The 21,843-nt window shown below is 41.5% G+C and overlaps 1 protein-coding gene across 9 annotated transcripts in view; it reads right to left on the bottom strand.

Annotated features, from left to right (window-relative positions):
• fbrsl1 (fibrosin-like 1) overlaps positions 1–21,843 on the bottom strand; it is a 282,772-nt gene that overhangs the window by 102,088 nt on the left and 158,841 nt on the right. The gene's annotated exons all lie outside the window — the stretch shown is intronic.

Here is a 21,843-nt window from a genome sequence, read left to right on the forward strand (position 1 = left end):
TCCTTCGCCGCCCAAGTCTCGCTGAACAGCTAGTAAAAATTCCCTTTAAAAAATTCATAGTGCAATTTTGCTCAAAATCCCTCCCAGCAAGCACAATTATGGAACTTTCATCTCAATTGATTTATGTCCTGGGTAAAGAGAGGGGGGCATGGCTCAAGGGGTGTGGAGAAAGAGCTGTAGAGGGAGGGAGGGAAAAACAAGAAACAAGTGGTAAATCATTGTTTTTAAAACGAAAGGTGTAGGACTTTTTGTCAGTTTCACTGCATGTGTTTTGTAGTGCAAGCGTTAGAGAAATGCATGGATGGGGGGGGGTTGTTTGAAGTGTTTAAAAGCACAAGTGGAATGGTAAAAACGGGGGAGGAGGGGAGATAGATGGGGGCAAAAGGAGCAGTATTCCACTTGATTAATAACACTAATCAAATTATACAGTGTTCCACTGTGCCCTGAAATCTTGGGCTATAATGTCCTCTAATGGCGAGGTTCATGGAGCTAAACTTCAGAGGGAAAACACAGCGCTGACTGCTGCATGCCTTAATGAAGGCAGTAAAACATCCATTTCCAGAAGCCATGAAATGAAAGGCGAGATTGTAGATGTGCACCCAGTGGCTCCCCCAGTGCAAAAAATGGAAGGCTGTTAACACAAAAGACAGTGTTAGAGGGAGCAAGAGAGACAGACAAGAGACGTGCGGCCTTAAGAAGAGAAATGAGGAGAATAAAACAAGTGAAGAGAGTTAAAGGGCAAGAACACCAATGGCAAAGGGATATAAAAAGGAAAAGGGATGATGAAGTGAGGATAGAGAGACAGGTTGGCAGATACTCTCAGTGCTTTATTTCTGGAGAAGTTCTCCTCCGGCATGAAGACAATCATTCGTGTCTGCTGATTATGGATGTGCCGGGTTGCTTTACTATGTCTGTTATACTCAGTGCTGCTGACAGCAGCCACAATTTATCACTATTTAGTTGCTGATGCACCTAACCATGGCACCTTCCTCCTCATCCATCCCAATACCTCTCCATTAAAGAATTCCATAGTCCACCCAGGCATGCATTGTGTTGATCCATCTTTCCATACTTGTGTCCAGTCATCCATCCATTCATGTGTATATTCATCTATCTTTCCTCATACACCCATTCATTTTCTGTCTTCATTCTTTTTCTGTTTGTTGATCATCCATCCCTCTGTCCATCAATCTATCCATGCATCCAATCCGTGTGAATTAAACTCAACCCAGAATGATCTGAAATAGTACTGTTCTGACCTTTGTTGTTGGCTAGATGTTGTATACAACAGACTGTACTTGTTATCGTGTTTTTTCTTGACACTATGCCAAGAAACTATTTATCCTAAACAAAAACCTAAGAAGATGTAAACATTACAGGGTATAGAGCAGTGTGTAATTCTGAGGTCCGTTTCACAAAGCAGGTTTAGTGAAAACTCTGAGTTTATTAACCCTGAAATGAGGGAAACTCTGAGTTTTCCGTTTCACAAAGGGAGGTAACTCAACCCCGAGAAAGAGGGGTAACTCTAGCCTGTTTCACAAAGAGAGGTAACTTAAGCTCTCGGTCAGTTACCGTAGTAACAGACTCTATGAACCTAACCTGGTAGGGACCAGGTTTTACTCAATGAACCTCGAGTTTATTTCCGTCTCCGCCCTCTTTCAGCCACACACACCATTTGATTTCCTCATTCATTCAGTCAGCAGAGTGAGTTTTTCTAGTTCTCGAAGTCCATTAGGCACAGAAGGAGGCGACTTTTTTCACGGACATGGCATGTCCTTTTGACAACGATCCCGTGGATGAAGATGCAGCATTATTGCGCAGAGAAATAAATATTTATCTGGAGATGGTTATCAGACCGCGCATAGATGTTTTAGCATTTCCAGACAATTATCGTTTTGAGCGGCACCATCAGAATTTTGTTGGGACAAAAGAAAAAAAGACATAAAAGACAAATAAATATTTGTATGAATAGGCTTAACAAGATATCTTATAGGCCTATCATATTTTATAAAGACAATTGTGTCTTGGGGTGTCCAGGGATTCCCTCAGCCACTGGCCCTCCAATATTCTGGCTTAGGGCCAGCTCCTCTGCCTCCGTTAGAGGTGGCGGTGCTGGGCCACCACCCATTTTACGGGCATCTGCCTTCTTTCTGTTGGCTGAGTAGAAGTCTGTGTTAGTTTAAATAGGCTTAATTATTTAACAGAACTTGATATAAATGAGAAGACATAGTTTATGTGTGTGAAAACAGCATTATGTTGGGGATAAAATAACTGCACAGTCAAATAGCCACTTAATATTTACCTTACAGTGTAAAACATGATCAAAATGAGGTACCTCCATGCCGAGGTCTCACCTGTTTGAACAATGGGCCTCATGCAAGAACCGTTCGTACGCACAGATTTGTTCTTAAATCGTCCGTACGAGTGATTTAAGAGAATTTGCGCATTCACCAATCTTTTCGTATTTTACGTTTTCTTTCAGGTACGAACAGAATTTACGAGTGATCCAGAGCTGTCGTAGGAGTTTCGTAAAATAGTCCGCTGTTATTCCAATCAAGTTTGCTTGACTAATGGATTGTATATTTAATTACTTTGAAGAAAACACAAATAAATATACATTATACCCCATAATTATGCTGACATTATTCTGTTTGACTTAAATTGTGCTCTAATTGAAGGTTGATTTGAATCTGTATATAACAAGGTCAATGGGAAGCGTAACCAGCGGCTGTCTTGCTACTTTTGGATGCCTTAGTGCGTCAGGCTCTTGGAAGAGACCGTGTAGACAGACGAATGGCTGACATCGCGATTAAGACTGCCAAGGACTGTGCTGCTACAAATATGCAGCTTGCTAGAGCCACAACTCTAGAGAAAAACACACCGATCAAACCCAATTCCACCACACGCCCAGGTCCTCACCACCCTTGGATTTTTGGCCACTGGAACCTTTCAGAGCGAGATTGGAGACGGATCGGGGGTGTCCCAGTTCTCTCTGCGCTCCCCTTGGTCATCAAAACTCTCATCAGTTTATCACCCATGGTACATCAAATTCCCATACACCGCTGTCCAACAAGTACAAATTAAGAGGGACTTTCATGCCGTGGCTGGACTGCCAAACATAATTGGAGCACGAGACACATATACGCATCAAAGCCCCCGTGCCTTTGTGGAGCGCACTGAGCTGAAGGCCAGGTGGGTGTGTCTCCATATAGCGGGGGGCAAACTGCTCTATAGCCCAGAGAAGGCATGCCAGATTTGCACAATATTGCCGTGAACGAGGGTCTCCTACAACCTGAACCAGCCCAGGCAGACCAGAAGGTGTGGTGTCAGAAGACCCCCCTCATGGACCAACCCATCAAAGTGCGAGACGTTTTTTTTTAAACCATTTTCATATCAAACCATTTATTTTTTATTTCGGCAACATTACAAACTACAGGTGGCACGGTATTAACAGCACTCCTAATTGCTTCCCATTTCTTCGCTTTAGCAGGTCCCGTAATTCCACTGCTGACACTGCTAAAAATGACAGATTTTCCTTTTTGGATCTCTGAAAGCAGAACTTCAATCTCAGAGCCCGTAAAGTTGTTCTTTATGGCCTTGATGCCATTCTCATGACTCAACACTCAAAATATCCTGGCACAGGAGCGAGGAAGCACAGCCTTATATGGTATCATTTTGGGCGTGGATTATGCAAATCTACTATCCTCGTGCACGTGCACTCAGATACGCACAGGTGGGATTCATCATTTACGCAGGTCGTTTACACACATTTTCCGAAGTTAAGAGCGTTTGTTGAATCTGACGTGGCGTGTTCGTACGAGACCTTCGTACGAAAAAAGTGAGAGAAATTTAGAATAAAAATACGAACATTTTCTTGCATGAGGCCCAATGTTTTTATATATCATTTTAAACTGCTGCCAAGTGCGCTTCTCCACCGCAGGATTGCACCTAAATGAAATAAATGAATGGGTTACCATTTAGCAGTTTTCCCCTGTAATATTGTGATTGCAAAGGACTACATTTAAACTTACACTTTTGCTGCTGCAGCGGTGTTGCACTTATTTCTAAAAACGTATTGAAACTCGCCGTATGAGCGCATTAAGATTTCCAATTCGAGGTTGGTGAAAAACGTAGCCCCTCCTCTTCCCCGTTGCCATGGTGACTCGTTGAATCAGGGCTCCATTGATGCTGGCTTTTTAAAGTTGTGGTGCACGAGCTAAACTCAAGGTGAACCTTCTCAGAGTTGACTAAACTCACTCAAATCAGCGTTTCTGGAACCGAAAACCCAGAGTTCTCTATCTCAGAGTAGATGAACTCAGAGTTCAGGAATAGACTCAGAGTTTGTTGAACCTGCTTTGTGAAACGGACCCCTGCAGAAATAGTCTGCCACAGCTCTAACTCAAGACCCTTACATCAATGTTTTATGGTTTGCATGTAATCTACTAAATTGTACAAGCTACAAACAATCAAATCAGCCTTTGCATCTTGAGTAAAATAAACATTGTTCATTGTCTTTGGGGTAAAAATTCATCTGGTAAGCATAGAGAGAAAAAACAAAGCTGAGAAAACACAGATTGTTATTGCTATTATTATCATAATTACAGTTGTGCTTATCGTGCAAGCAGCCTCAATCAGGATGAAATACAGTTTCATTTGATGAAGCTTCCTGTTTTGTCTGTCTTGAATTTGGAAACCACACACTTGGCTGGCGTGCTAAAAACTCAATCAAGAGCAATTACTTAGCCATCAGATAGAAATGTAATTGATTTGAAAGCTGACATGAGATATAACTACATTACAGTAGAGGCACAGTGGGGAGGCTCCTTGGGGACAGGGCCTGCGGGGAGCTCATTACCGCCAAGCTTTGAATTATTGAGTGCTAAGGCAGTCACATTGAGGAATAGAGGCGGGCGATTGGCTGTTACGACTCTGCAAGTGTTTATCTCAACTTACAGAAACCTAAGACTTCTGATTGAGTTATCTCCATCTGCATGAATATTGCAAAGGAAGAAGTTGTAATGGTTTATAATTGAAAGGGTTCAGGCCAAGGTGGAGTCCATGTGTGCACATCATGCCTGCTGTTTCAATATCTAGTATTTGTAACGACTGCAGCCAAGGGAAAATACAGGGTCACATCCTGCCTGTGGTTCGTTTCCATAGCAATGGCCCTCTCAGCCCTTTGGTCACATATTTGGTGCTTTGGTCAGAATGGTGATTTCCAAAATTTACTTTCACTTTGAAAACGTTTTTGTTCGGTTGTTTTGTGTGTCACCTACTGTCTTGCAGTTGCTGAGCTTGCTGGTTAGTTATTACATGATTTATTGTAAGTCGTGTGTAGCTTGTCTTTTCTGAAGTAAAATATTTCAACACTTTTCCACTTTGTGCACTTTTTAGCTTTCTAGATACAAAGAGCTCCAATTAGGTGGATAACTCCCTTGAGACGGGGCATGAAGAAACACATCTGCTTGACCCTGATCACCAGCCAATGGGTCTTTTCCCTTAAGTGCTAAGAGATGACTGTTGAGAGGATAAAGATATAAGTCACAGTGGAAGGGCCTCTGCATCCCCAAGGAAACGGGTGACTGTCTACCTATGGGAGAACTATATCCCTTAGGCTTCTGCCACTGATCTTCTTCTGTCTTTCTCATTCTCTCTATCACTCTTCTCTATCCTCGCACAGCCCTCCTGTGAGCTTTCTCACAAAAATGAGAACTCAATTAATTCAGGCAAAATGAGAACGAGGGAGGAGGCAAGGGGAGCCCAGAGAGGCAGAAAACGAGCGCGAGAGGAAAGTCTAACAGAGCAGCATGTCAATCTTCAGCCTGGAAACAGCAAACAGACCATGGAGTGACTGTGCGTGTGCATAAAGTCTTTAGCTGAGTTAATCCTGTCTGCAGTTTAAACATGGCTGATGAAGGAACGCTCCTCATTAAGGAGGGAGATGCTGGGTAAATAGTCAGGTCAGGGGGAGGTAGAAAAGGGGGAAAAGAGCAAAGCCCAAACGAGGTGTGGACTGCACAGATATGATTAAAAACTAGCACACACCTGTTTAAAACAGGGATGTCGGGAGGCTTACACAAACTGACATTAGAGTTCTTATACTCACTTCCTTTACATATATATGACTTTGACAGACATTTAGAATATAAATCCATAATGATGCTGGAGAGCATAAATGTATATTATATTTCTAAATTGTTTCTCCAGATGTCTGTACTACACTGTTCATGGCATTGTTATCAGAAATGTCTTACTGTAAATTTAATCAAAGGGAATGAACAAACTGGGCTCTGATAACAGCTACACACATGTCAGTTTATCATGACCTGTGAAGTGCAACAAAGTGTCTCATGCTAAAGATGCAAAGCACAGTTGGATAGACAACAGTGATCAGTCTCGGCAGAGCTCAGTCAGCAGGCTCCATGTTATATTAGGGTGCTACAAGCCAGCACACAGCTCAGCTAATTTTGTCTTGGCTTTGTAGAAAAACTGTCAGAATACCAGCTATTAATAGGGGCTGTTGCCAGGTTTGAGGTCACTAGAGCGTTCATACATGGGCACACATGCATATCAACCCTCACTGCAGCATTTCCAGCTATGTACTTTATGTTGAATAATAAAGTGACTCTTCAGCTACTTTTTTCATCTGGGGTGTTGCTTGAAGTGCACAACAATGTTCTGTGTGTGAAAAGAACAAAAAGACAAATAAAACAAATAAAAACAAATGCCCCGTTTTCACACGATGACTTTATGAAAGCCATGAGATGTTATCTCCAGTGGAATTGTGTTATAAAAGTAACCACTTCCCTCTGACAGGGTGTAAATCTGGCTCTAGTCTGGGATATTTTTATGTTCTATTTTGACTGCAGCACACATTTCACTGTGTTTTACCAGTCCCAGCTCTAGGACAAAGATAGTAAAACAGGCAAGTCAGACAGTTCCAAATTCTTGTTTGATAAATACCATGCGTGTAAAGAACCAGGAAGTGCTGTGGCAAATGTGTTTCCAGGTAAATTAGTCTGTCACTTGTACTTAGAATGGCTGAATACCTTGTAAACAACAGCAGCAGATTTGTTTAATGCTCTCTCAAAGACCCTAATATAGTTATACCTCCAGGGGTCAAAAGAATGGATGGAGGTGGGGCGCTGGAATTCATGAACTGAACAGGGAATGCAGAAGCTTTTAAAATGACCCTGTCTTTGCAGTTGGCCCAGTCTCTGAACTGAAACTGCAAGTAAAAGCACAAGACTGTTGAGCGAAGTACGTCAAGTAAGTCATAAGACACCCATAGTCAATGGGTGATAGTGTTCCTCGCATTAGCCCAAATCAAAATTAGATCTATCTTTAACAATCTAATAAAAAGATGCCATATGATGACACTTTCCCTCATTTATGCTTTCCATCATCTTTTCTGCAAACCCCTGAAAAGAGTAAATTCTCCTTTGTTCATCTGGTTTGTACGGGACCTTTTTTTGTTTCAGTTGTGAGCAAACTTCCATACGATCTACAAAATGTCCTCAAAGTCATAGACACAATTTCCCATATCTATGTCTAATCAAGGAAGTGTAAAGGCTTCAGACAGCCTTGTTGAAGTTGTAGGTCAAATTAGAACCAATACAAGCATGAAAATGAATTAAGCACATAATTTAGCACTCTAGCTGAAAGCGTGTCTTTGTGTCTCCACCACGCATCAGCTGACATTGATACTTTATTGAGCCTGAGTATATTACACTAAAAACAAACTTAAAAGGAGGCTGAGTTCCTCTATGGCCTGAGTTTTCTAATGAGCAGAAGCATGGAATCTTTTACCACTGAGTGAACAACTAAACAGGTTTTTTTCCCAAAGTTCTGAGAGCAACAAGAGAATCAAGAAATGTAATGACGGTAAGATGCATGTCAAAAGTCTCATTGGCTTGATATCATCTATCTGGGGAATAATGATATTGCTTCAATCCCCATATATCTCTAACAGGAAGGAAGGAGAGGAAGCAGTGAGAGTTCGCACTTTGCAGTGACAGCAGTGTCGTTGGTGGTAATCCATTGTGAAAATGTGAGAAAAACCACAACCTGTGTGCCTATTGTGCAAACATTTAAAACCACAAAGGGTGCTGTGAGTTGCTAAAAGAACAGGTTATCTATATATGGGGTTAAGCCACAGCCCGACACAAACGGAATCTTAGTCCTGTGAAATAAAGATACAAGTTTAGTTTTCTAGCATCCGACAGTGGCACATACACAGTGGAAAAACTTGATCAATGAGAGAACAAACCTAATGAAGGCAGATGCTTCTACATCTCTACTAACCCTAACCCTTACCAAAAAGAAGGACACAAAATGAAATTATTTGAAGCACCTAAAAAAAAGAAATGTAAATCAATAGCAGTGTTTCCAAAAACTAACCAGTATTTGTGAATTGCGACAAAAAACGGATTCATACGCACTGTTAAGAGCAGGATCTAGAAATGACAGCTGATTTGATCAAAATACCAAACAATGTTAACAAATGTAGCTGTGAATATAGTTTAAAAACGTAGCTGCAAATGGTAAGTGGGAATGCAGCTCTTTAGGGCACATTGGGTAGTGTTCGCAGATGCAAATGGTTTTGTGAGAAATTAATGAAGAAAAGTGATAGGAACACTGAGCTCATGGGTTCAACTGCTGTTGACATCAGTTCTTCACTACTTCCTTTTGAATTAAGCAGATTAATGTGACACTGGATCTTAATTTTCAAACAAGCCCAAAACATTCCAGTTGGCCTGGTTGGTCTTCATAACCTTGCCTCTGGCTCCTGATATCTACTGTTCTGTGCTCTGGCTCAGCAAACAGTTGGTACTAGCATGGCATTGGTTTATTGGTGCTGGGGCCAGCAACTTTGGTAGATGAAACATAAAGGCCTGGTTCTAAATTAGGCTCTGGCTCAGAGGCAGCACTGGAATTGCTTTGGCAGAAACAGCCCTAATATGACACTTCCTGTTATGTAAAATGTTTCTTTATGAGCCCAAAAAGAAACAATCTGTGAGACAATAAGACTATTGTGTGTTTGAAGATAAAGCTGTTGGCCCATCACGTAGATACTCACCTGAGTCCCCAGACACCTGCACTTCATCTCCTCTGACCTGAACATGAAACCAGGACAAGAAACAGTATGCAACCATTTGGTTTTGTTTGTCCTCCTGGGGCTGTCTTGGCTCTCAGAAACCTTATCCTGGCATTCACTCTAATCCCTAGAGAATGAATACAAGGCCAGCAGCATACAGATAAAGCACCAGGTGATTGCATATCTCTGACAAACCACAGCAGTTGCCCCTAAATGTAGCCCCTGTGACACAGCTAATTTGACATCCCTTCTCCTGTTCTGCAGTTGGCCGCAAGAGTAGCTTGTATTAACTTACATCTAGCTGGTTACTTTCAAATAATAAGAGCTGTATCAACTTCAACTGATTCAATTGAGCAGAATCGCAAACAGATCGTTGGCTTTTGGCTGGTGCAGACAAAGTAGATGACAGTTGAGTGAGGAGCCAGAGAGTATCAGTTGACCCAGACCAATTATTCATGAGGGCTTATTGTGATGGCTGCTGCTGCAGTAAGGTCAGGCAGGAGCAGCTGAGGTGAAAACAAACACATTACATTCAAAAACAGAGCTGACACCTTTGAAAATCTTCAAAAAGTATGACATAAAATCTGATCCCTAAAATTATAAATAATGTAAGAAAATATCACAAAGAGCAGGAGGCTATGCCAATGTGTCTTGGATAGCAGTGGATACTGGTGTGAAAGCCACATATTCCCAACTGGGGGTTGAATTTGATGGAGTGGAGGATATGCTTTAAGAGGGGTGCTTATGCAATGCTAACAGAAGGAGGGTAAAAAATAAAAATTATAGTAGAGACAGTATCCTCACAGCCAACAGTCTATTTTACACATGCCTTTCAAGCTGGGCTGATGCGCCTTTTTGGCGCTTCAGTGTCGTGGGAGAGTATAGAGGTGATAAGAGTGCTTAAAGCTGATCTGTGCTTGATAAGCCTCTGAGTCGGCAAGGGAGTTAGTAACAAAAGTGAAACGGGCTATGTGTAAAATGGCAAGCCAGCATTGATGAACATGCACATCTAACTTAAAACACTGTTGTCACTCAGTAGATTCCACGTTGTTGGCTTGATTTGTGTATGCACACACTGATGCGGGACTAAAGCTGGATTTACAGTTGACGCGTAGCTCATGGCGCAGCCGACCAATTCATCCATCCATTATCTATACCGCTGAATCCGTCAGTCGGGTCGCGGGGGGGCTGGAGCCTATCCCAGCAGTCAATGGGCGAGAGGTGGGGTACACCCTGGACAGGCTGCCAGTCCATCGCAGGGCCACACAGAGACAAACCAGACAAACAACCACACAAGCTCACTCCTAAGGACAATTTTAGAGACACCAATTAACCTAACATGCATGTTTTTTGGACGGTGGGAGGAAGCCGGAGTACCCGGAGAGAACCCACGCATACACGGGGAGAACATGCAAACTCCACACAGAAAGGCCCCAGCTGGGAGTTGAATCTGGAACCTTCTTGCTGTGAGGTGACAGTGCTAACCACTACACCACCGTGCAGCCCTGGCGCTTGCCTTGAAAAGACGGCGCAGCGCGGTGTCATGCACCAGTCGAGACCAGTTAGCTGCGCCGAGAACGACAAACCGGATGGACCAATGTGAGACCAGGCTCAGTCAGGAGGTGCGTTTGTACAGGCACCTGTACGAAACTGCAGTGAAACAGCACAGGGAGCACGTAAACTCCCAAAACTGGTGGACAGAGATTGCCAGAATTTTGGGGAAAGAAGGAGAGTTCTGTAAGAATGTGTGGAAGAAGCTACGGTACAGATACGTGAAGGCAAAGAAGAGGGCAGAGACTCCAAGTGGTGATGCCGGGGGCTTCAGACCTTCTCCTCAGCAGTATCATTGATGGCAGTATTCTTGCTCTTGACAGTGGCATTATTTTCTTCTACACTTTCGTGGTTGTAGAGTAGCGGTAACCTTCACGTAGCAGCGACACCTCTGTGACGGAGAAAATTGCAACTACTGGCGCATCGACTTGCGCCACCGTATATAGCCGGCACGAAATCGTGACGTCATCAACACCGCTTGCGCTAGCAGACGCGGCAACCATGCTAGAGGCTTAAGCCACCTCTGTCTGGCATGTGTGAATTATCGAAAAAGGACAACGGCGAGTTAAAGTAATACTATGTAACATTTCTACCTTAAAACAACAGTTTGAAAAAAATTGTGCGGCTAGAATGAGTTTTAATATTACAATTGGCCTGTCTCCTATGCCCTTCGGGGGTCTGAGTTGGAATAACTGCGCTATGTAACTTTGCTGGACCGGCCCGGGAGCTGAGCGGAAGTACTTCCACTTGCTTTCTGGCACACCTACCGCAAAAACAAATAGACCCCTCTCACAGTCCCAGGTATAAGGCTAAGCTAGCGCAACATTGTCAGTACGATCATCATGGCAGAGGCACCGAAGAAACAGAAGAAGACGTTGACTGATGAAGCAAGGAAGAGAAAGAGAGAGGCCGACAAAGCAAGAGACCGGACTAGAGTGTCGTAACCGTACATTACCTCCAAGCCTGTAGGGGGAGCTCCATAATGGGCTTTTTGAGAAGTTTCATAGTATTGCTTTAACAGGGACGTCTTTTTTTGCACCAATAAGCCACAACCGATATGTGAAAAAACAAAGAAAGGCATTGCTTAGAAATTTGTGATGTCACCAGCATTGGTCTTTAACATTAAAAAGCCTAAATTTTGCTCTTGGACGGAAGACGTTTAAAATGTCAAAATGTCTGCAAAAATATTCTGAAAAGAACCGTAGAGGAGGCTTCAACAGAGATTTCAACACAATGACTGCTGAAAAAAACCCCCAGAGAAAACGGTTCACCTTTAAGCTCAGATGAACAGCTTGCTCACCTCTATTTACAATCAGAATGAACCATATAAATGTGTACCCCCAAGCACACACACAAAAGGCCCACTTATGTGCAAACACAACAGTGTGGCAATTATCGGCTAGAGAGGAGCAATGCTGGATCGGTTACAGTTGTTGAATGTTAATTACAGCGTTTTACGGCATTGAGGAGATAACGAGTTAGCGCCTGGTGACAGCAGCGACACGTCCTTTAACGAGAGCCGTGGAAATTTATGAAACTTGAGATCAGGGACAATGAGGCGTTACTGACTTGTCAGACGCTCTCCTGCTCACCCTCCCTTTGTCCTAATGAAGGCAGACACTCGTTTCTTTCTCTTCTCTGCTTGTTTCCGCACTGTTAGGCTGAAAGGATCATTATTCATCTAGGAAAGTTAAGAAACACCAGATTGCGATTCTATCCCCATACAACCTACCTTATCTCCAAATCAGCTCCTGCTACAGTTACAAGGATGGAAAAAAAATAATCAGAAAGCATCTGGACACATGAAGGCCCAAGATAAACACTGGGTCATATCCAGATAATTTCCAGACTGAGGCAGGAAACAGCCAGTAACCAGATAAATGTGAGCAACCATTCATTTTTCTGTCAATCTAAATAGCAACGGATCAAGAGCTTGGTAAAATCCGCAAGGTTAATATGGCCATGATGTGGAGCCTGGTTTAGAATTTAGGTTAATGGAATCATTGATAGAGCTCAGCTATAATGCCTGTAATGCTTAAGAGGATCCATACCTCATGATTTAGACAAATCCTGAGCCATTCTTCAAAGTTTCCCCCACTGACCTCAGCAAGACACTTTGAAAAAGACAAACACAGAGGTCCGTTTATTTTTTTGGTTGTAAAGCCAAATAGAACCATATAACATCTAAGATTGTATCAACAGACTAAATGCTTTTTTTAAGAATCACTTCTATTGGGTACCACTGAAAACATTAAGTCTAATAACGAATAATGAGAGCCTGCTTTCTTCTCTCCCTGGCAAATTACTTAAACACATTTGAACAAGAATGCAAATTTAAGAATAGGATTCTTAAATATGCTGCTCATTACTAGATTTTGGCCTGAAAAAAACTAAATGCATCTTAAGTTTTCTTACAACTTTTTTCTAATGTAATCATATTACAAATCAGATTGAAATAAGAGAGCTTGCAATCATTACTGTCGTAACTCCTAATCCTTAGTGAAGCTGCAAAATTGCAACCACTACTGTGGTGGGAAAAACAGACATAACTATAGGTTATAAGCTAAACGATGGAGAGTGACTTGCCCACAGGAAACAGCAAGAAGAGAACCCCAGAAGACATGGTGCCTAGGATGGTGTTCAGATATCAATAAAACAGGTGTTAACCAGCTTAGTTAAGATGTTAAGAGCTTGGATAATCCTAGCCTGAATCCAAAAGGGCTCAGTATCTGGAATACTAATGCTTAGGATGCAGTGTTAAATTATACAAAGTTGATTAGGAGCTTTGATTTGAGTGGTGCAACTGCTATGGGCTGTCAAAGCTCTATTTGCATCTGTTAGTAATTACAGGAGGATCGGAGAATATAGAGCCTCCAAATACAGAGAAAGCATTCAGTCTATCTATAAAATGTATGTACACATTAATGTATATACACATTAACTGTGAATGTGTGACAAAGAAATGATTAACTTAAAAAGTAATGTTCCATTGCATGCATTAGATATACACTTTACGACTTTAAACTGAACTCCACCGTCCACCATTGAAATGAAAATGACTGTATACATTAAATATTTTTACATGACTAAAGCCACTGAAAACAGACTCACATAACACAATCCTTTTGGTTGAACATGAGTAGAATTTGGGTTTTAAAGAAAGTTTGAGGGTAGATAAATCATAAAACTGAACTAGTGAATGTGCTAATTCCCAGCTAAATTTACCAAATGCAAACTGAACCTACAGCAAAGCACTCCTTAAACATGCAGAAAAAAGCACATTCACAACAAAGTGCCACAAACAGGGTCTAATCTTTAAAATATCATTTCAAACTGAGAAACACACTTCATCTCCTCCTGAAACCGCTCCCATGCCATGACAGGCATTAATCAATCTCAAACATGACACCTACGTTTGGGTAAAATAGGATAAATAAATGCGACAGTCATTTCTGTTTCACTTAATCCACTTTGAATGTTGCATCTCGCCTGCTACATACATTAATACATTCTTACATGCCACCGCATAATCAAATCAGCATCTGGTGTCAGGGTGGCTTGTGGTTCTGGGTGCTCTCATTTGTAAACACCACCTGCCAGTTCTCACTCCTCTTCACTTGCCGGGTGACATTAGTGCTAGCGTGAAATGTAATGTATTTTGCGTTTTACAAACCTTTGCACAGAGTACATCTGAGCCTCCCACCTGGATAGCAGGCATAAATAATCTACGGTCACCTACATCAGGGGGAATTGTCATGCAAAAGACACTTGCCAGACAGCTGCAGTAATACGGTCCTGCATTTCATATTTTCCTGACTTATTCACTGTTTTTCTTCTCACATGAGATATAGTTATAGAGTAGTGGCACAAGTTAATAATGTGTAGTGAACATGCTACTCATAACTGAAAAACAAACAAAATAAAAAATTTGTTTTTCTCCAGGTAATTGTCTGCGTTTCTGCCATACGTGATGATGTAAATGTCCTGGTTTCCCTCTTTCCTGAACTACATCAGCAGTTCCAGTAGAAACTAAAAGGAAACGTGAATTGTTAGTAAAAGTATAACTGGACAGAGAAAATCCAAACCACTTAGAGTTACAGAGTTGTGTGTTTTAGGCACTTGTTGATCACTCACATTGAGCTACTTACTTGAAAACATTAAAACACCACACAATTCATACTTGCTGGTCAGGTCTGGTTTAAATTGGCCATTTCATGCTTCATGCATTTAAAAGACATTTGAAAATAACAAAGTGTTGTGTTAGTCAATAAAAATCAAACTTTTAAAATGCATGGAAACATGTAAGTCTGACCAAAATAATACAAAATCAAAGCTCGTCAAACTTGTGGTCACTGGAAGCATTTCTAGACTATTGCTCTGCTCACATAAAATCCAGATTTTTTAAGTGCAGCGTCATCTGACAAAATCCCCTCCCAAGTAACTTATAGATAATATCAGTGCTGTGATTTTAGCTGTACTTACATGGCACATTGTTATTTTAGCTATACAGACATTATACGATGACTTCCCAAAAAGAGGGTTGTCTTGCAAACTTACTGACTGAGCATCTAAACCGCGATGAGAAAAAGGACATCTTAGTATTCCCCATTTAGCACTCTGCACTGGGTTGAGCGATACTGCAAACACCAAATGCACTGTAACATCATATCATCTCTAACTTGCTGCCATCTTGCTGTTTGATGAATGCCAACAAAGCAGTAAGCTGGGAGGAAATGAGAAAAAGAGAGAGAACAGCCGAGGAGAAGAGGAAAGAACACACAATTATAAAAGCTTCATTTCTTCAGAGAACCATAAAGTCTCGTCCCAGAAGGGCAGCTGAGCACAAATCAATTTCTCTCAGTCGATTACAAGCACTGAGGTTCTAACCTTCATTTGTGAGTCTAATACTCCAACAGTTATGTAGAACACATACCAATTAAGCAATTCTGCTGGAATAAGAGGGCCATGAACTGACGCGATTATAGAGGGCGGGCCCCTGGGGAGGTCGGGTTATCGGCTCAGGAGCACGGAGGACGAGGGGAGCAAAGCAGTAAGACAGGAGAGAATGGGGAGAAAAATGACGAAGGGAGAGGAGAGATTGAAACCCAGTAAAAAGTAATTTATTAAGTCTAATACTCTGTGAAATGTTCCCATGGTAATAGGGCGGGGAGATTGCGTTAATATCACGGAGCCATGCAGAAAAGGTCACTCGATATCTGTACCGCCCACCAGGGTCGTGCTGACGGGAGCTGCTCAAACACATCTGATAATGCTCTCAGCGTCGTCGCTCAGCGCCAGAGGTCGAGAGGATGGGAGCTTGGGGAAAGATGCCATTTGTGGAAATTGCACTGATGTGATGCTGTGCTCTGACACAATTCTCACTCCTGGCTTTGGCTCTGTGCAGACAGCTGTACAACGAGCATGATGAAACCTAGTCAAAGAATATCAGACAGAAAGGTATGGCTCTATAGAGCATCATGCTTCCCGCAAAGTCTTGATTTCACAGTCATTTATCTCTACAATGACATGAATATAAGGGAAAAATCGGCAACTGTGATTTTCAATATCTGTTTGCACACAGGCTCAAGGAAGAAAATGTATTAGAGGCACGCTCCATTTTTCTATTGTCACAAGCTAAATCTGATGCAATTTTTCCTCTTGATTTAAAGAGCCTGAATACATCTCTCCAGATATGTTGGGATCAACACATTGTCATTCACTGCTGAGGTGCACCTTAACCACCGCCCTCGCTGCCAGAAGATTTATGGTAATTCCTGATAGCGTGTGATAGGATGCTGCCCATAAACCCATGTGAGGTATGTGTTTCTATGGTAACCCTTCCCTCTATTCGCTAGCCCCTGTGAGGCTTGGCGTTTTACTTTTTTCTCTGCATTGTAGGCACTGTCTATTTGAATGCCAGTGGTAGGAAAGCAATGCAGATTTGTGGCAAAGCAGAGACACAGATGTTTCCTCATTGCCTTTTAATCTACTATTCCCTCAGCGCCTGGAAAGAAATGCTCCCTCTTTAGAATGGTAATTGGATGAGATAAATAATAAACAAAACAAAAACAGACCAATGTTTATTGGGAGCATTTTAACACTTTGAGTGATCGCACTTTATTGCTATTATTAGCTGAGAGACAAAAGTAAGTACTGTTTCTTAAAGGAATAATACACAAATGAGCTTTAAAGCTGCAGTCTGCAACTCTTTTTCAAGCATAATGCCTGGAACTGTCCGGGGATTCTGAAAGTAGTACATTAAATACCCCAATACAAAAAAAAAAAGAGGTCCCCTATATGTCCCGCTAGGTCCCTCCAAAGCCAGCAGGTTTGTTTACAAAATTGCAGACCGGACCGGTAAAAGGTAACCAATCAGGTTTACGAGCTGGGCTCTGCTGCCTGTCAATCACCGATTGTGCACGCGCGATACAAGGTAGGCTCGTCCCCACGCTTATTTATCTGGACTATTGAACTTCATTACGGGCTAGTCTACTTACTGTGTCTTCCATGATCGCAAATGACAGGTGAGTTGATGAATGAGGAGTCGTGTAGGCGCATCTGGCGTGCACGTCTACGTGCACGAGTTCTCATGTGTTTTGAAGGGGCGGGACAGGAAGTTGAATAACTTTTTATTTTTCGGTTAAAAAATAAGCATTTCTTGCATTTTGCGACTACGGAGGTCACCGTTTTCAACTTCAAGCGTTCTGATAGATCATGTAAACTCTTAAAATGCCAAAAAGTAGGACTTTACGTATGACAACAACAAATCTTGCAGACTGCAGCTTTAACTTCTTTAATCAGTAGGGGACCTATCTGGGTCTGGCAGAGGATGCCAATGCTTTGCTTACAAAGAGCAGAGCAGTTTACAGTCCATTGCTACACTTACATCTTCACTGATTTCATCTCTGTTCCCCAAAGTCAATTATACAGTTCAACAAACTAGACATAAAAACAATACACAGTAGCATTCATACAGTTATCAGTCCAAATCTAATATATCATTTAATATGTGTTCATTTACATCTTCTACTGTCTAATTGTCTGTAATCCATTTGTTTACCAAACACACAAATCATCCTAAAGTCACACTGCAGCTTGGTAGATACACTGCTTGCAAATTTAAGATTATGACTTCATTATATGCTGTCTGGCCCAGCGTCATATAGTGAACACTATTCCTTCATTTCCCATGCAGCCAAACATCAACCTCCATATCAGGAGGTGCTCCGTGTATTTGTTGACAGCACTGAGATAAATGTGGATATTTCGACACTGCGTGATTTCAGATACCCAGCTATTTGCATGAAAAGCCTGTCCCTTTTCCTCCCCGGAGAGCTTTATTACAGGAGGATATTTCAAACGCTATCAAATGCACCAAACATTTACTTTGATAACTCCATCAGATGGCTCCCTGGGTTTAATGGCAGCAATCTGAGAGTGCTGAGGCACATGCCTAAAGCGCAGACGATAATGGTGGGGAGAAATTTGAGAACAGGGTGAATAAAATCACTTTAAAAAGTTCATAAATAATGCACCTTGCGGACTAGAGCGTTGTTGCCTATTTAACTATGCATGCCTCTGCCTTGTTTCTGTGCTGGCACAGATACTAACACAGCATGTATTGTGGATCAACATGACAACACAGGATGAAGACAACCTGGGGCTCTGTCAGTCCTCTCAGCCATGGCCTCCCACCCACATGGAGAAACCGCTCCCCACGGCAAATTTATAGTCGACTACTATACTGTCTCACTGTGATGAAAAACATAATGAAAAAATGCAAATCTAATAAATGACCAACTGCTTGCCAAAATGAGGGAGAAGATTTGAGAAAATGAGAGAAAAACAAAGTGCAGGACTAATTAGCCAATTAATGTGCAATTAAGCCCATGTGGCCTAATGGTCTATGCTGGATTTGGTAATGGTTCTACCATAGACAGAGGAGCCTATTAAAGTAACTGTAGGCTGCAGAACGGAACCGACCGACTCAAAACATAGTATCAATGAAGGTCCTAATAGTTGGATGTTACAATTACAGCAGCTATCTACATTTTAACTCAATACAACACACACACACACACACACACACAAAAATCAGTATCTTGTACTTTGTGCTCAGGCATGTTGACTGCAAATCTGGGGGAAAAAAAGTCAACCCCCTCCAGATACAAAATTCAACAAAGCATTTCATTATGATTTTCATTATCCGCCATAGCAGAGTTGCTAATAAATGCTAATTATATTCAAACTAATATTTAATCACAGACAATTTCTCCACTAAACTCAGACTGAAGAAATTCTAATGAATGTAAGCACATTGCTGTTTATGAACTTCAGCACTGGTGAAATGAGAGAGGAAATGTGGAATGATGTTCAAACGTGCTTTTTAAACTATGAGCGTTATTAGCTTTGACTAATTTCCCACCCTAATGAGATCCTCTTGGAGGGCTTTTTTGGTACAATTAATAATACACACAGAATAAATACACTCATACATATTTATAAATTTGAACATTTAGTGTGCGGTGAGTACAACAGAAGCTGGTTTTAGAAGTACTAAACTCCAGATAAAATTCTGGGACTGACATAAATATGTATAGTACCTTGAATGTACTTCTCCATCCTAAAAAACTCAAACTTTTTTGTGGAAATCATTGCAGATGTAAGTACAGCTAAATGTACTGGACAGATCTTGTCTACTGGAAAGGTGATTTTGTCAGATGATGACTTTTTTGAGGAGAAGCTTTAAGCAAACACAAGCTGACACACAGTCTGAATGGGCTGACTGTCAGAAAAAACATCAGAAAAAAGAAACTTTAGAGCAGCTTTACTGGGAGTTTGGTGGTATTAATATGCAGTTACACTTTACTGTTACTGTTTACAGTTGAAAAAAGTTGCAAAAAGATTCAACTTTGAAGCATGAAGAGAATGTCTATGCTTATTCCTCTCTACTTACGCATGTAAACACAGAAGTGATTCAAACCGAAGCGTTATGTTTTGAGAAGTTGAATTTCGTACAAATTTTTGAATTACATACTTTTATGCATCTTTTCAGTGTCAGGTACACGTGGTTGATGTGTGCACAGCAGCAATACTAGGTTATACAGCTGGCTGACATGCGCTGTCCCATTGATTGGTAAGGAAACCATTCACCTTTATTCACCTTATTTTAACTTCAGTCAAAACAATACCTTCTGTTGACAAATGTATTTGTTTTACTAACGTTGTTATTCACAAAAAAAATATTAACTTTGATTTGGCATAATACATTTCATAAATGACTAAGGGACTGAAAGATTGATGTTTTCTGGGATAGGCATTTCGGACATGTTTCTACATGAGTGTTAGTCTGATCCAGCACACTTAATGTGACCAATTCTTCCATGAACTGAGATGATGTTATGTGTGAAACCAAATTTCCTGTCAGACACTTCCTGATAAATCTAACATTATTGATATTATTTCTTACTGCCCTGACAAAGCAGAGATTTGCTGTGCGTAGCTGTACCTTCCCTGAGACAGTTCTTCAGCAAACATACAATCATATTCTTCACTGAATGTCAGAGATGATTCTTATAGTCCCTACAGATCACATACATTTGCTTCTGCAAATGAAAACCTCCCGGTTATCCTACAATCAAACCAATTTTCTAAAACAAACTGGGTATCAACTCTTCTTTTCTATATAGCTCAAATGCTGGCCACCCCTCAGGTGAAACTGCAACAATGCTGAACTCTCATTGCCCTTGAACTACCAACACCAAGGGTTAATATTGATAGAACACACACTTCAACATTAAAATGTAAACACACAATGGTATAATGTGTAGCCAAACTCAGATAAGACACCCATATAAGCAAAGTGTTACTCAACATCCTTAGGCTTATTATAAGCCCTCACTATGCTTATCACTTTGTTTGGACCTTCTGTGTAAATACACTTAAAACACCCAGACATCTCTTTGGTTTTGTGTAATCATCTACTCCTTCGATCACTTTTGGATCTTTTGGGCTAATCTCCCAGGACCCAGCAAGCTGAACTGCCCACCCAGCCAAGGGAGGCCAATGTCAACACAATGGAGTAGAGGTGGAAAGACAATCAGGGTTGGGATGGGATTTAATCCAGGTTCAGAGCCAGCGTAATGGAGTGTCTGTGCCGGGGTGAGCAATGAATTGAGAGGCAGTGGTGTCCCCGGAGCCTGAAGCCCTCTGACTGCAGCCATCTGGAGTTGATTTCTATCTTGTTCACCTCAAACCCTGACATAAAATGGCCATCATTTCTCTCTATCTCCTTCCTTTTCTCCCTCCTTGTTCCAGGTATGTAAACAATCAGACACACTTTGTCTGGCCATGTTTCATTGATTTCTTGTCTTGCTGTCTCTAATCAGCCCTTCACTGGTTTAATTATCTGTAACTTGTGGTATTTGCCCTGCTTGGATTACACTCTCATAGGTCACGCCAGCCTCCTGCAGGACCTCTTTATCTTCAAGTTGCATTTAATCACTAAACATCAAACACAGAAGGGGAACTTTTATCCTAAATGTATTGAGAAAATGCTATTTGCATCTTTCCAACTGAAGTAACTTATCAAAGGCCTTTACACACCCCAAAAGGAGAAAAAATAGCAGGAACGAAGAAAAGCAACCTCTGAGGCTGTGCAGTTATAGATTTCTTGCAACAGTATTCCTCACAGTTGAAAAGGAGCGGCCTCACAGTGGAGTGCCTTCCTGTAACAAAGCGAGACCGGTGAGGGTGGCAGGGTCACAAAATGCCTTGCAAAAGCCAGCAGCTTGTGTTAGTTATCAGACTGTTTTAAATACCTCTCTCAATGCGAATCCAATTACCAGCAGCCTTTGTTTGTTCACACAAAAGCAGCTATGTTCAAGGCCTGTCTCTGTCTGATTTTAATCAATTCTCTGGGGAAGTGTGTGTGGGAGATACAGATCAGGACTTGCCATACGTCAAGTAAAAAAATGCGTGTCTGTGTGTGCGTGTGTGTGTGCATATGTGTGTTTGTTGCTTGCGCACAGGCATGTTTGTGAAAATGTCTGAATAAGTGGGTGAAAACTGTCAAGGAATGTGAAAGCATGAAAGCATTTTCTAACAGCACTCATCTAAAAAAAAAAAAGAACTCCCCCCACCATCGAATTCCTTCACTTTTTAATTTTTCAAAAGCTAAAGTTCATACCAGTTTT

This window comes from Odontesthes bonariensis, chromosome 6, assembly GCF_027942865.1.
Source record: "Odontesthes bonariensis isolate fOdoBon6 chromosome 6, fOdoBon6.hap1, whole genome shotgun sequence".
NCBI classification, from domain to species: Eukaryota; Metazoa; Chordata; class Actinopteri; order Atheriniformes; family Atherinopsidae; genus Odontesthes; species Odontesthes bonariensis.